This window comes from Onychostruthus taczanowskii, unplaced genomic scaffold (genome assembly GCF_017590055.1).
Source record: "Onychostruthus taczanowskii isolate IOZ18803 unplaced genomic scaffold, ASM1759005v1 scaffold54, whole genome shotgun sequence".
NCBI classification, from domain to species: Eukaryota; Metazoa; Chordata; class Aves; order Passeriformes; family Passeridae; genus Onychostruthus; species Onychostruthus taczanowskii.
In genome coordinates, this window is record NW_024503013.1 from 1 (window position 1) to 15,834 (window position 15,834).

Here is a 15,834-nt window from a genome sequence, read left to right on the forward strand (position 1 = left end):
TTGGATAATTGGGCAAACATAACAATTGGATTTTGCAATAATATTTGTTCTTTGATAGGAGTCACATTCCCTTCTAAACACTCAGGATTTTTGTTATTAAAATTCTAAGTTTGAATGAAAAGGTCAAAATCTAAAAGTGGGTATTGACTTTCATGCATAACCATGGTGACAACCACTTACCTGAGAAACACTAACTCATGACACTGCTTAGTCTTTTTCTGGCAAAGAAGAAAAAAAGGCCCTCTTATCCCAGTGTCATCTATCACTTTTGGCCTCTACTAAAAGAGATGTTTCCCTTTGGAAAAAGACAACTGGATGGATTATGCTGCAAATAGTTGTGCCATTATATCAGCTTGACAAGCCAGTGGTACACAATGGGGATGGCAAATTTCCATGCCACTAATGAGTTTAGGGAACCCTCTGTTCTCAGCCAGTGGGAGTTGCTGGTTCAGGTCCAGTAAACCACGGGCAAAAAAGAAGGGAGTCAGAAAGAAATATAGTGAATCAGCTCACAGAATAAAATAAAACCAGTAGCACTTCTTAACAACAATTTGACTAATTCTTGAGCAGATTAGAGGCAACTTCCTTTTCAACTTGACCTTAGCAAGACTTCTGAATTTGCAAACTCTAAGATGGCTAGCACAAGAATTATCAGAGCCGGTTCATTCCAGTTGCTTTAATGTTGCACTGATATCTGTAAGGTTTGGTGGTGTCCAAAATTCCAAATAATGTACATTTCAAGTTCAGACAATTGTAATGTAAATGTTATTTTTGTCAGTGAAAAGTTTTTTAAAAAGGATCAGTAAACTTAAATGAACTAATTTGTAAGAATTACAAAGAAAGCAGCATGGTAACAAAGATTCTTTGCATGTGTACTTGATACATGTAAAAATTTATTTAGTATTTTGATAAAATTCTATGACATTTCATAGACAAGCAAGATCTGTGTTAGGTACCTCATGTAAACATTGGGTTAGAAATGTAAGGCCAGACACTGAAAAAACACACTATTTGAGGCAATGTTTGAGAATGCATAAAGTTTCAAAGAAATCAGTTGAACCTTTTTTGTGGGTAATGGACTTCTGGCTTGTGGAAAACATCCAGAAAGGAAAAAGAAAAAAGAAAAAGAAAGAAAGAAAAGAAAAGAAAGAAAGAAAGAAAGAAGGAAAGAAAGAAAGAAAGAAAGAAAGAAGGAAAGAAAGAAAGAAAGAAAGAAAGAAGGAAAGAAAGAAAGAAAGAAAGAAAGAACAGAAAGAAAAAAAGAAAGAAAAGAAAGAAAAAGAAAGAAAGAAAAAGAAAAGATGGTAGCTCTAAGAAATAAAAAGATAAAAAATAGCCAATTTTCTTACCTTTCAGCAAGAGTTACAGTCAGAGGTACATATTTCATTTCTGGAACTGCAAATCCATCCCACAAGTTTAGAGCTGTTTTGAAAGTTTATTCTGGCCTAAACTTTGCCTTTTATTTCTTTTCTCTTTGAAGAAAATACTCAACAATAAGTCCTTAAATACGAGAAGATAGCCTAGATTTTGAAAAATTAGAAAGGAACAGGATTTATTGAGGCATTTTATTCTGAGAATTGCTATTCATGTTGCTTATCCTGTCAAATATGACAGCAGCAAAGGGTCATCAGTTCAAAGAACACTGTGATTTATCTTTACATTTATATGGCAGCTCTTATCCCATAGGATTTGCAAGCACTAGGCACAACCACACAAACATGTAGTCCAAAGACTTTTACTGCATCATCTTTTGTTGTCAGGATTGTCAGAGAGAAGACAAGACAATATTTTACACAAGCACAGGGAGGAACTCAGAGGGAAATAGACATTCTTGAAAAATAGCAAACACCTCAGTATCCAAAACAGCACAGTCAGTTACATTTGACTTGGATTTACATATTAGTAAACAGTTAAAACATTAAAATATCTGCATAACTCTCTTGAAAACCCATGCTTATGAAACTGCCTTGTTTATTTCTTTCAGCCAGAGAGCTTGTGTTTGCTTTCATTTGCTTTGATCAAAGACAAGAAGATAAAAAGAAGGGAAAATTTTTGGGTTCATTTGGACCAGTTCAGCCTTTCATCCAGAACTGTCACTGACTGAATTGGGAGTTTGCATCAAAATGTATTTTAGTGTAATTTAGTGATGAATTATTTGTACTTTGTTTTTCCAGAATGCAGCAGCCAAGAGAGATGCTGTAAAAGCCACAAGTCTTTGTAGACTAAGGACATTATCATCTTATATGCTTATCATTCAACTGCAACTCATGACACCAGCTTTATCTAGACAGGCATCAAATGCTCCTGAACCACTCCTGGTCTGAGATCTAAGGGAGAAATGTAACACATGCGTGCCAACAACCACGCATAAATGCCTTTTTTTTTCAGGCTGAAACTGCTTAGTAGCAAGACGCACAGCACAATGAAAACAGCTCTGACATGAGAGAAGAGCTTAATACTTAGCTGATCTTCAAATTACCAAAAAAAAAAGGTTTCAGTCAAGATCTCCTCATTTCCTCACCAGCAGATTGATTGCATGGCCTAGCTGCTTTGGAAATGCAGCCGAAACTTCAGAGAACCTCTGGGAAGAAAATGACAAGAAAATATACTACTGTGAGACAAATTAAAACTCCCACTCATCAGCACTGACCACTTAACCAGACACCAGAGAGCGTTAAATTTTTACACATCCACCACATTCCCTTTTGGATTCCAAGGTTAAAATGATGTGACTTTTTTTATTACCTTAGTTTATAGATAATATAAAACTTAGTATTGCAGTACACTAATTCATAAAAAACCATCTCCTTTCTTTAGCAAAAAGAGAAAAATAAATGCTGTGCTATGTCAGCTGAAAAAAGTTGTGCTCAGCCAGTTGCAGTTTTTACTAATGCAGATACAGTAAACATAATAAATCCTTATAAAAATTCAAATTCCCATGCTCTCTGAGCCATTGCAGTCCATTTTTTATTTCCCTTCTAATCTATAATTTATTCAACTCCAATCTCTTTTTTTCCCCCTCAAATCAAAAGACTTCCTGGTGCAATGGATCTATAATTATATTGCAACCCAGTATAGAGTATGGACCTATAATGTTACATGTATATAACTGCATTTATTAAACCACACATGAATATATAATGGCAGTTACACTAGAATAGGCCAAATTTGGTTAGATTAGATCTTACTTGTTATCAATGACAACCATTTGATTTATGTCATTCTCTTTCTGAAAGCCCTGGGGTGCCTCAGGAGTGACTCAGGCAGATGAAGGGAGTGCAACTCCTTGGGTGCACCCTCTTCGCAGGGATAAGGACAACATAGGGCAAGTGTTAAGGTCTGTCTCAGCTCCTGTGGAAGTTATCTGTCCTTGTGCAGAAGTGAGAGGTATAAATAGCTCTGGGCAGAAAAGGGGAACTGCTCTGTGTAGATATAGGCTTGGCCAAAGCACCGTACAGTGAAAGTGAGAGTAGAGGAACAGGAGGGATGCTGTTGAATTCTGCTTTGAGAAACTGGTGCAGAACCTCCTTGTATCCAAGCAGGAGCATCAATAAGAGCAAAATCATTGTTGCTTGGCCAGGAATATGAATTTTTCTTGGTCAGGGCAGGAGGTATATCAGAAAAGACAGCTGCCTCCTCAGTGCAGCATGCCAGTGCCCAGGTAACACCAGGTAAGTACAGGCATGGTCAGACGCTCACTTCAGAGAGCCCCTTGCATGGATCTCATCTGGGAATTCTGCTTTTCACTGCAGGGAGACAACTGCAGGCACAGCCACAGTGTGGGCAGCACAAGACATCTTAGTATTTTTCACAGTGCAGTGGATTTTCATTTCAGTCAAATCCTAGAGACAGATTTAAATTCTTCCTCATGGATTTCTAATAAGTCACCATTCTGCACTAACCCCATTTCTCCTTAGGCCACTATCTCTTAATGTAAATTCTTATTATTTCCAGTAGTTCCTAGGTTTCAGAACAAGACCCTTCAAATGTAATATTTTGTTTAAATTTTATATTTTGTACAAATTTCACAATTTTTATAACACACATGTATTTTAACTTTGAATTAATTACTGTCTGAAATATTATTGTACATTTTAAAATAACATCCCTTTTATGTTAGGAAAGTCCCTAGCATACAAGGAGTTTTTCTCCAGTTAAATAGTACTGGAAATAACTTTCTGGCCATTATTTCTAAATTTGTTTACTTTATACCTTTTAAGTACTGCAGTGTTGCATCTCTTCCTGCGAAGCTGAAGAGGTCCCTATTGCTACACTTCTCCATGTAGAGTCTAAGAGACACTAGTTGCTCACCACCTTCTCTCTGCTGAGCTGAGCAGACTGAAGTCTCTGAATACAGCACTGTGTTCTAGGCTTGCCTTTCTCATTGTCACTGAGGGCTTGAGGAGGTTTGAAGGTGGAGATTGGTGGACCAAAAAAATGCAACAACCCCGATGACAGCAGTAGAATTGCAATATGTAATGGAGAGCTGCCTCACTTGATAGCACTGGGAAACCTGTGACCCAAGGAGAGGGTGTGTCCTAAGGCCATGAGTCATGGTGTCTCTCTTTAGCATCAAACTTTTCCTTCAGAATGACCTTGAATAATGCATTTCATCCCCTTTTTAGCTTTGAGCAAGGAAAGCTTTCTTTAAGAGTTCACTGAGTACATGGCTTTGCTTCAGGCAATACCCTTGATCTCCATGAAATTTGAAGGACTCGATATTCCTGACTGTAACTGATAAATGATCAAAACTACTGTGGAATGAAGCACCTTGAAAGGAGTTTTGAGGTACCCTTATTGCTGTGCAGAAATCACCCCTATATTACAACTTTGAGTAAAGAGTGAGTGTGATTGTCCTCGTCTCCTTGATAGTAGTCAGACTATACTAAAGCAATAACACACTCCACCTGCTCTAAGATGACGTGCATAATTAGAGGGTGTTAAATTGGTGGTTAAAAATTAAATTTTAGTTTTCTAAATGCAAGATCTCTTCAAATACTAGTTTCTCACACCTGATTTGTAAGTGTGAACAAGAAGTTCACCTTTCCACTGTGGTGTGGTTTTTTTTTTTTTTTTTTTTAAAAAAAAAAGATAGCCCACTAACTTTTGCAAGGAGAATTCTGTGGAAGTTCACTTCGTGGAAGTGCTTCCAAATGCACTCAAATCTCTCTAACCTTCAAGGTTTTCACAACTGGTCATCATTCATCGACAATTCTGTGAGTGGTTTTCTGTTTCTTTGGCTGAATTTAAGAGGTAAAAAAAGCACAGAGACTGTCCTTCTGGTGAGAGATGTCTTTAAGCCAAACTGCAAGTTTAGACAAGCTTTAAAATAGTTACATTTTTTAAAGTGCTGAAGAAAATTTCATTTTTGTCTAGTTGTATTTTATAGAAGTAAAAAAAAAAAAAAAAACAAAAAAAAAACCAACAAAACATTAGGTTAATTCATTTTTCTTTTTATATTTTGGCATTTTTCCACAAAATAAATATTGACCTCAGTGGGCATCTCTGGTTTTCATCTATGAAACTGATATTATATAAAAGAGGCAGTGACAGAGGAGAAATGTCCCTTTCCAGAAAAAGCATTTTCAAGGACTGGTTTACTGCTCTTATTGATTTAGTACCAGCCCTAGAACTCAGATGACTTGTTGCTTCTTGTGTGGCAGCTGGGATCTGACTTGGAAGTTTGGCTGAGAAGCCAGAAATTGAGCTGGAGAGGTCGCAGACCAAAAGAGTAGGCTTGATGATGAAAAGCTACAATTAAATAGCCGATGGTTAGATAATTGCAAGTGATGTGAATCAATTCCTTAGTAATTGATGGATTACTGATTGTCTTCTCCATCCTTTTAACTCTAGGTTTCTGCAATCACGAGGTTGGCATAAATCACCTGTAACACTAAAGGCTCTAAAATGAGGAGTCAGTGTGTAGGGTGGAGGAAGTCTATAGACAAAGTCATGTTATGAAATCTGTCTCTGCAGTGTTGATATGATACGCAGGCATTCCATTCTTTCTTAGCAAAATAGCTGAAGAGTAATTTTAATTGAAGAAAAATATGAAATATGATCAAGGCATAAAAGGCTTTATGAACATAGTCTGAGCATTGAAAGAGTGGAATTCTTACACGTACTCTACATGTTATTTTTTTAACTCCAGCTGTAGAGTAGGCAGAATTAAAAAAAAAAACCAAAACCCAAACCATCAACAACCCTCCCCTCCAAAAAAACCCCAAACCCAAAACCTAATCAAAAATAGAATAAAATTTAAAAAAACCCCAAACCAAACCAAGCAAAAAAAACCAAAAAAAAACAAAAAAAAAAAAACAAAAAAACCAAAAAACCCAAAACCCAAACCCTAAAAAATCCCAACAAGCAAAAAAAAAAACCCCACCAAACCACTATAAGTCATCCAGTAGAAATGCAAACTTTGAGAAATGTTTTGACCCACAAATTAGGAACTGTTTATGCTGTTCACATGATTCAATACCTGATTTGCCTTAAAAATAAGTGACAAACCCTGCTGATGTAATCGAGTCCAGTGCTAAGATGAATGTTCAGACCTGTGGAAGCCTGAAAGCAGAATACTTCTGCAGCTGCATAATGGATTCATAATAAAAACTTAGGAATTCAAAGGTAATAAAATCTAATAAAAACTAAGCAAGTGGAAAAATATTCAACTGTAAAATTTACTTGAAGATTGCCGTTACATTCTATTGATTGTAATGTTTGCAGTTTTGAAGGTAACAATCTGACCATGAATCTTTCTTATTAAAGCTTGTTTATTTTACTACTGATCTTGTCTCCTTCAGGACTGAAGGTGAGTGGGGGTGAGGATGAAAATTAGCAAACTATGTCATTTCGGGGAGTGAATCTGGCTAACAGAAGGACTAATGCCTATCCTAAAGCACAATAAAGCCACAGATATGTTGGTGTGAAATTCCCTCTGCCTGGTGAAGGCTAAGGCACCTTTTCCATTAGGAGCAGGCAGAAAACCAATGCAACCAACAAAAGCTCTTCCCTGTTCTTTATAGACCTCCATGGGATACAACTATTCAAACCCAAAGAGTCTTCAAAACTGGGGCCAGATTGCCATCCATATGCCTCTAGTTGCATAGTTGCATGCAAACACTGTCAATTTGTCCGAAGAGGAAAATGAAGCAAGGAAACCCATTTAAATGCACAGTACTGCCATGTGTACAATGGCTGGCACACACCTAGGAGTGGGTGGCTGAGTACTGGATCACATTAGCACCTGGATCAGTGTGCAGTTGATGCTAAGACTTGAGCAAGCTAGGCTCATGAGCCCTGGCTTTAAATGAAGGGACATTACTGTCACCCAACCTCCCCGAAGGCCTACACGTGGTGTAAGAAAGATGTGCAAGGAAGTCACAAAAGGAAGGCAAGAGAGTAGTGAAATTTCAGCAGGGTTTCTGTCCAGCAGGAGTACCATAAAACAGTACAGAACCATACCCCCGCCCATAAAAAACAAAACAAAACAGAGATCTGAAATCTTCCTCATCCACAGAGGTTGCGCACTTGAAGAACTCTTCCTTCTTTCCTTAACCTACAGGCACAACCAATAGTCCCCACTCAGATTACTCTTTTTCTTTCCCCAAAGATTAAATATCAGCTCCCTCTACCTATGTGAGGATATGTCACTATTCAAGACAACATGTTACGTAGCATAATATTGTGGATATATTGTTAGTGAACCTTAAAAGTTAAGAAAAGATGATTTCCCTAATAGAAAAGATTAATTGCCTGAGTCATCTTTAAAGATACATTTATAAGGTCTAGCTTTTTACTTCCATTTCCTGGAATTCTGGGTTCATTAAATATCAGAGGTGACACATAATGCACCTTACTGTGACTATAAAAATAAGAAGCTATTTATAGGCACTGCACAACATAACATACTGTGCCAGTGTCTACCGTGAGCAACTCCTGGGTCGTTTCCAAGTCTGATTTTCTCTTTTGTTGTTGATCATACTGCTACATGAGATCTAAAATAAAAACTAACCCAAACTTATATTCACTTTAAGTCTGAGTTACAGCTCAGGTACTGCATCAGATTCAACATGCAAATAGACTAATATGGATCAGACAGTAATGGATCAGTAAGAAATTACTTTAAAATGCATAATGAAATTTTTTGACATTTGCTGACTCTCTGAGCTGAAGCCTACTTCTGGACCATCCTATTTAATTGTCCCTGCTGGACTCATTCTTCAGGAAGATCACTGTGCTTTTTAAAGCTTCTTTATAACCTCTTATATTTATAGCATCCTGTGGCAATGAGTTTCACATTTAATTTTGTGATTGGTGGGGTGAGGAAGTGAGTTCTGATTTGGTTTTAGCATGCTTTCTAACAATTTTTCTGGGAGTTTCCTAGTTCTTGTATTACAAGAACCAGCAATAAACCCTCTTTACTGCCTAAGGGTGCCAGGGCAGTTACTTTTTCTACAGAAGGAGGTACTTAATTCATATCTATAGATAGTCAGAAGTGTAGGGAGTATATCTGCTGTGGAGAACTAATTTTTTTATGTCCTGAAAATAGTACTTCATTCTTAATGTCTAATTTGCCTCTCCTTGTGTTCAAGGTCTTATTACTGCTACTACTATTGCTATTATTGGTATTTCTTTTATCATTAGGAATTTTCAGATACCCATTAGTGTTCTCACCTGGGCAAGGATAAACCTTTAGCATGCAGGACAATTTGAGGGTCTTTATAAAAAGTTCGACATACAGTCCCTCAGTTTGCACAACCTGTATGAAAAGAAGAGTTAGAAAAGATTTCCAGTTTCCTATTCAGCAAAAAAGACCAGCTGTTGTTTGGGTCAAAGCTTTTCACCCTGAACTCCAGATAGAGTCCCAGGCTGTAATCCTTGTATAGGTCTTTCAGACACTTGGCTTTTCCTTTTCACTATTCTTATGATATTCACCTTTCTAAATGTAAGTAGATTTCCTAGGAGGCCTTTGAAAACCCTCTATGAAACTTTTAAAATATCTGTGGACATCTTGAAGTCTTTTCTACTTGAGATCATGTATTTCTTTTTTTGATGTGCTTTTATTATTCACTTCAGTCTCTGTTTTCCAGACAGCTTGCTCTGCTTTGGCAAACCTTGCTCCTCACTGAGGCCCTTTGAATGCATTCCATTTGTGCTGCAAAATCTCTGGAGAAGCTGAGAGCAGATGAATGCCGTGCCCTTCTCCTCAACACATTTCAAAACACTTAACAATGAAGGTCAGTATCATTTTTTCCCTTTCTGTAGAATAGGACAGTGAAATAGAGAGAGAGCAAATGACTAGTCTCACTTACCAAGGAAATCAATGACATAGCTAATGCCAGATGTCTTAGACCCAGAGACTATTTCGAGGTTCTGAACCTGTGCTGGCTGAGGAAATGGGGTCCTGAGTAGCAGCAAAGGTTTCAGACGATGCTTTTGGACTTTCAGAAAGTTTTTAGGATTTTGATACTTGGCTTTCTTCTGAACTGGAACATATTTGAAAGTTCTCCAAAGGAAAAAAAGAAATAACAGGAATCTTTTCCTTCTGTTTTGAAATATTTCATGTCAACAGAACCGAAGGATTTTTTTGTTGAGAGGGACTCTGAAAATTTGCTTTTTACTGCAACACATGATCACCTCAAATAATAAAACAATGTCAAGCTAAGGCAGTAATTTCAAAATGAAAGACCCAAATGAGCAGTTAATTTAGATGTCCCGACTGTTCTGCCTCCATGAAAATCTCCATTGAGAGATTAAAAAAAAAAAAAAAAGATTGAGCAAAATGAGCTGATGTCATATTTCTAGGGTTTCAATGGCACCACACATTTCTGAACATATGATTCCACTAAGATTTATCACTTGGTCTTTAGCTATTATATTTAGGTATGGAAAAATACTGTGAAATTACACAGTGGACATATGTAATTAGAGATTTCCCTTCCTTTTCTCCTAGAAATAATTTTGCCATGACCAAGAGCAACAGAACACTGCTTAGTAGTACTGAAGGAGCAGGGAATTCTCACGGCAGGCTCTATGAAATGGGAAGACGTGTTTTCCAGGGTGCAACATGCCAGTAGCTGGCAATGCAAGCTGCAGTAACAATTTTCTAACCTGACTCCAGCAAGCAGGGAACACTGTTAACTTTCCAAATTCATGTGCTGTTCATCTAAAGCCCCAGCTCTGCAGTCCAGTCACTTTTCTCAACTAGGCTGCTTTGCTTTTTGTTCATTACAATTCCAAGCTTGTTTGATATCCACATGCTAGCAAACCAATCTTTTCACAATTCCTCTCTGAAATAAAATTGAGCTGAAGGAATATGCTTCATCTGGTTAATTTAGCTAGAAATGTATTACATTTTATAATGAAGAATCCCTCAGGACATGAGATTTGGTTTAATTTTCACCTGGTGTTTATCACTGTGTATAATCCAAATTCTGTTAATGTCTATAAACACAACAGCAGGTACTTGGACCTTACAAAGATTATTGGAGCCAGATCCAGAGAAAGATGTAGAGTAATGGAATGGCAGAAATCCAGCTTCTAAAATAAATGTAATCTGTCTACTGCTAATGAGAAACAAAACAACAGCTTCAAGCTCCTCCAGAGGATGAAGCCACCTCTCGAATATTTGATTGCATGAGGAGTTTACGTCCCCACAATTGCATTTGGAATAAAGTACAACATTTCTGAATGACCTGTATTGAAAGGCACTTACAGTCTGGTCACATAACTTTATTTGTATTACACTAGCAGTGAGGAAGCCCAGTAAAATAACATGAGAAGGGGAAAATGATGAAGCACGTGCATTTATGATGAAACAATTCACTTAAAAGTTACTGGCAAGACAGGATGTAACATAAGGACTCCTGGCTTTCTGAATAGTAGAAGCAGCTACTTCCTTCATCATGGTAAAACATTTACTTCCTTCATCGTGGTAAAACATTTACACTGAAAATCAGCCTGTATTTGGATACCTTGTAAATAGGCTCTTCCCATCATTCCCTGTCCCAGTGGGAATGATGGGAAAAGGGTAAAAACCCAAAGATTAAGTTGTTTCTGTTTTGAGAAGTGCTTCTGGAAGATCTCACTCATTTCCTTTTGAGGCAGAAATTATTAATGCAGCCTGGGTTGGTTTAGACAAAACTGAAAGAACAGCATTCCAGGAGCAAATAAACCTCACAGGAAAAAGACACCCTGACAGGTCATTTGGTGTGTGAAAGGTATTGCCTTACTGTGATGCTGAGTAACAAGGAGAGAATCTCGCAAAAGAGCCTTAAAAGGGAAACATAATGTGCGTAAGAAGTATCAGTTTGACTGAGATGGAAAGCAATGTTTGTAGAATTGATGCTAATTCCAGTGAGAAGAACAGTGTGTGAGGCTTTTATACTTAACATTCAGGCTACAGAAGAATGTATCTACAATCTATAGAAGGTGCTAGAGCACAAAGGAAAGCTCCACAAAGCAGGGAGAAGATAAAGCAGCATCTGGTACGGATGTTATTATCAAAAGAGCTGTTAATAGGAAAATTGCATTATTATAATTATAAATTAACGTAATCAGGGAGCAATAATGAAGGGGGAGCTTTCTGAAAAGCATGGTATTTAACATTCCAGAAATAAGTGTACTTTCTAAAGGGAAATAAGACTTCCCTTACAACTCCATATGTCAGGTCTGAATTTGCTGAATTAAAGATTAAATAATTTTAAGGTATTTATGATGCCTGCATCCTTGACCAGATTTATGCTGCCCCAGTTCAGGTGCTGAATAGAATTTCCTAATTTAGGACCTCATCTCTTAGTCAGTGGAAGATGTTATGCATTTTTAGAGATCTCATCACCCATAAAGATCTCAGCTATCCTAGGGAATTTCCTACTTCCAGGATAAACAATCTCTTGATGAATTCAGAACGACGTGAAAGCACCCACAATCCTAACTCATTTTAGTGTCTGAAGTTAGGAGAGCTGGATTCTCTTCCTTCACCTACTAGTGATTGTCAGAAAAGGTTCTTCCAGACAGTAAATTTGTCTGAACTTTGTTAATGTGTCTCACACTCAATCCCACTGGGAATTTCAGACCCTTAGGTGAGAAGTCCAGTCTTATAAAGGAAAAGCTCAGATGTTTAGGTAATTTTATTATTTTACTTTAATTGTATGAAAAAATGTAGCTTTAAAAAGTAAATATTCCTGCACAGAGAATTTTTAAGGTAACTAAAAATGTTGCCATGGTAGACAGTAGCTTAAAATGAAGGTTTTGCTGGAATATTGTTACTACTTAGACTAAGTAGGTGGAATACGGAAAAAAGAGATTGCGGGGTAAATCCAGGGCAACATATCACTTTAGGTGCTCTGACTCAGCCTGTACATTATGAAACAAGGCATCCTAGGTCATGATAATTCAGTCATAGAGTTGAATCTGGTGGATACTAAAGGGTAGTGACACCTATAGAAATCCAGGATAAGAAAGCCAGTGACAAGAGGGATCCTGTGACAGAGCAGCTGCACTTGCTGACCCTGAAACTCAGAGTTCATTTCAAGTGAGTGTCTGCACTGTGTACCATAGTTTATTGCAACTTTAATTGATTATAAAACATACATTCTTGACTTATAAACCCCAAGGGATTTTATTTGTAGTAAATGCAAGTGTAGCCCAAGTGACTTCACTGGATGGAGATGTCTCCACAGCAGTGCTTGTCTAGATGAATCTCATTCAGTCATAGCTGCAAAAACTTTCTCAAGTGTTGTGCAAACTTAAAAACAAAATCCTTTTCCAAAAATAGGGGCAAACAAAGATTGGACTAGATAAGAAATGGAGATAAGGTACTCAGTAAAATGAAATTCCAGCAAGACCACTGTCATGATAGTAAGGCTTGGTGCACCTGAGAACCTGTTTTGTCCTGTTTGGAGGTATTTTGTAGGTTACACAACAAAGAACAAAGAACAAAATAAGGAAGAACTTGAAACTCAGTAATGAAGCACCAATGCAGATGCTCCAAATATTCTTCCCAAACATGTAAAGCATCATATGGAAAAAAGTTGGGAGTTTTTAACCTGAGAACTTGTATGTAATGAACCTTTTTATTCATGGCCCAATGAAGAAGAGATTATAGAGTATAAAAATGGGCTCTGTCAGGCTCTGAAGGTAGACCTTCCAATTGTTTTGATGACAATCCAAAACCAATATATCTTAGCCTCTAATCAATTTTCCCTATTGAAGAAAAATCTGTAATAGTAGGAAGAGGAAATTTCTTCCTTCATTCTTGTTCTATAATTTTCCTTCTTTAATGTGACTGTCTTTTATTAGCTGAAAAATGTGTCTGTGGAGAGAGGACAACACTGTAATTTGGCCTACACTGACTTTTCTTGAAGTTTAATTCATTGTGCATGATGCTGTGCAACAGATCAAAACAATGAGCTATGACAAGCAACTGACCACAAAAATATCTCATTATGCACTGATTGAATGCTATTTGCATACATAATAACAAAGTTGTGATTATTAGCACGAGGTGAAGTTTAGTGTGCATATACTAACAGAGTTTTAGGATTCGTTATTTTTCCCTGTCCTTTATGATTTTCATGCAAGACAGCTTGTATAATTTAAATTAAAGAAATTTTAGCAGATGGCTAAACAAACCCCACATTTCTTTACGATTTCATGAAAAATATAGATACAGAAATGTTGTCTGCAGACATGTCTACTTCAAATTGAGGCAAGCTCATTAAAATTCATTCTATGAAGCTAGTCAGATTTTTGCAATAAGCTAATGTGATGAAAACAATTTTAAGTGATGAACTGATACTACCTGGACCTTGAAATGCTGTACTCTGTCCTTCAGGAGGCAGACAAAGCATGCAGAAAAGCAAAGAAAATTGAGTTTAGGTAGTTTAGATTTCTCATTTGAATTAAAAGGTAACCAGATGTGTATTATAGCATCACAGAATATTTTAGGGTATTTGGAAAAATTTCTAAGGTCACTGAGTCCAGCTGTTAAACCAGTGCTGCCAGGTCCACCACCAAACCAGCGTCCTTGAGTTCCACATCTACACACGTTTTAAATACCGCCAGGGGTGGCCACTAAATCACATCCCCATGCAGACCATTCCAATATTTAGCCAGTCTTCCAATGAACAAATTTTTCTTACCTGAACCTCCCCTGGGGCAACTTGGGACACTTTTGTACTTCACATTTCACTTTTGTACTACTACTTGGTACTTGGGAGAAGAGGCCACCACGACCCTGACGTGGCTGCAGCCTCCTTTCAGGCCATTGTAGAGAGTGATAAGGCCACCCCTGAATTTCATTTTCTCAAGACTAAACAACTTCAGCTCCTCACCCACTCCCCACATGACTTGTTCTACCCTTCACCAGCTTTGTTGCCATTCTTTGGGTGTCCAAACTTAAATAAAATCAGAGAATCTAAGGAGCTTGTATTTAAAATGTGTATTCCCTGAAATGAAAAAACTAATACTCACAGCAGTATTTTCAAAAGCAGTTATGTTAACTGTGCTCACACAGAAGTTACTATCTTCAAAATGAACAGTGGGCTAATAAATAGTGGAAGTCAAATAATTTTCTATCAAGATGTCTATGCAGATATATAAATATAACCTACTTGTGGTCTAGAGTGATGTTGCAGTGGGATGTGCAAGAATTGGTTTTGAGGTATCTTCAAGTGGATTTAAGTCTAGTATTTTAAAAATAGCAGGTCCCATTTCATTACTTAAATTCTTTTGCTTTCCCTGACTCTGAAAAATAATTTATCTTTCAGAAAGAAGAATTAACTCTTTTACTAAATTCACTAATTAGCTGCCAGAAACATGTGCTGGTAAAGTAAAAAAAAAAAATTACTCATGAAAAGAAAATTACTGCACGAAAAGAAAAGAAAAGAAAAGAAAAGAAAAGAAAAGAAAAGAAAAGAAAAGAAAAGAAACAGAAGCTGTTTCATTTGTCTAGAACCTTTGCCACTAGTTGGCCTGGTCTTTTAATCAGAAGTTAGTTCCCAAATGCCAAAGAAGTGCTTAAAGATAAGGAAGGAAAGAGGTTAAAAAACCCTCAATAAACAAAAACCAACAGAAAAAAAGTTTAGGTAATTATAATAAACTCACTTATAACCTTGATCTTAAACCTTGACCTTGAGTTCAGGATTTGACCCATCTGTGTCATCAAAACAACCAAACTATTTTTCTTTTCCCTTCCTTCATCTGCCATTTTCCACATGATGTCTCCACGGACCAGCATTTCAAAATCCTTGGCAGACTGGTGAAAAAGCAGAAAATTTGTTAAATATAAATAAGCAGGTGTCATTTTTCCTCCTACACCCAAGTTCACCACTGTGTTAGACGCAGGCTGATTTGCAAATTCTATTGTTGGGGCTCAGTCAGCTCAGTGATTATTGCAAATTGAAAGCATATAAAAATAATTCCTATTTCTTCATGAAGTTACCTCTAAAAGAATAAAAGAAATACTAAGTAAATTGAGCATACAAAATGTAAAATGAATCAAAACTTTTTTTTTTTTTAAGACTGTGAAAGGAGTAAATTACAGAATCTTAGTATCCTTTAAAGCAGAAAAGACTCCTGAGACCGTCAAATCCAACCATTTCTGCTGACTGGATGCCATGGGTCCCTGGTTGAGCTGTCAGGGCTAAGGTGCCCTTCCTGCATGAACTGCCATGACCTGTTTGCCCATCCTTCTGGCATTGCTCCAGGTTACCTGTGCTCCCCAGGAGCTGCTTTTATAGGAGCAGGAGACTTGGTTGCCATCGATTCTGGCCCTGTCCAGGTCCCATCGGTCACTCCCATGTGATCTACAGGCTCCTGGCAGCTCTTGGC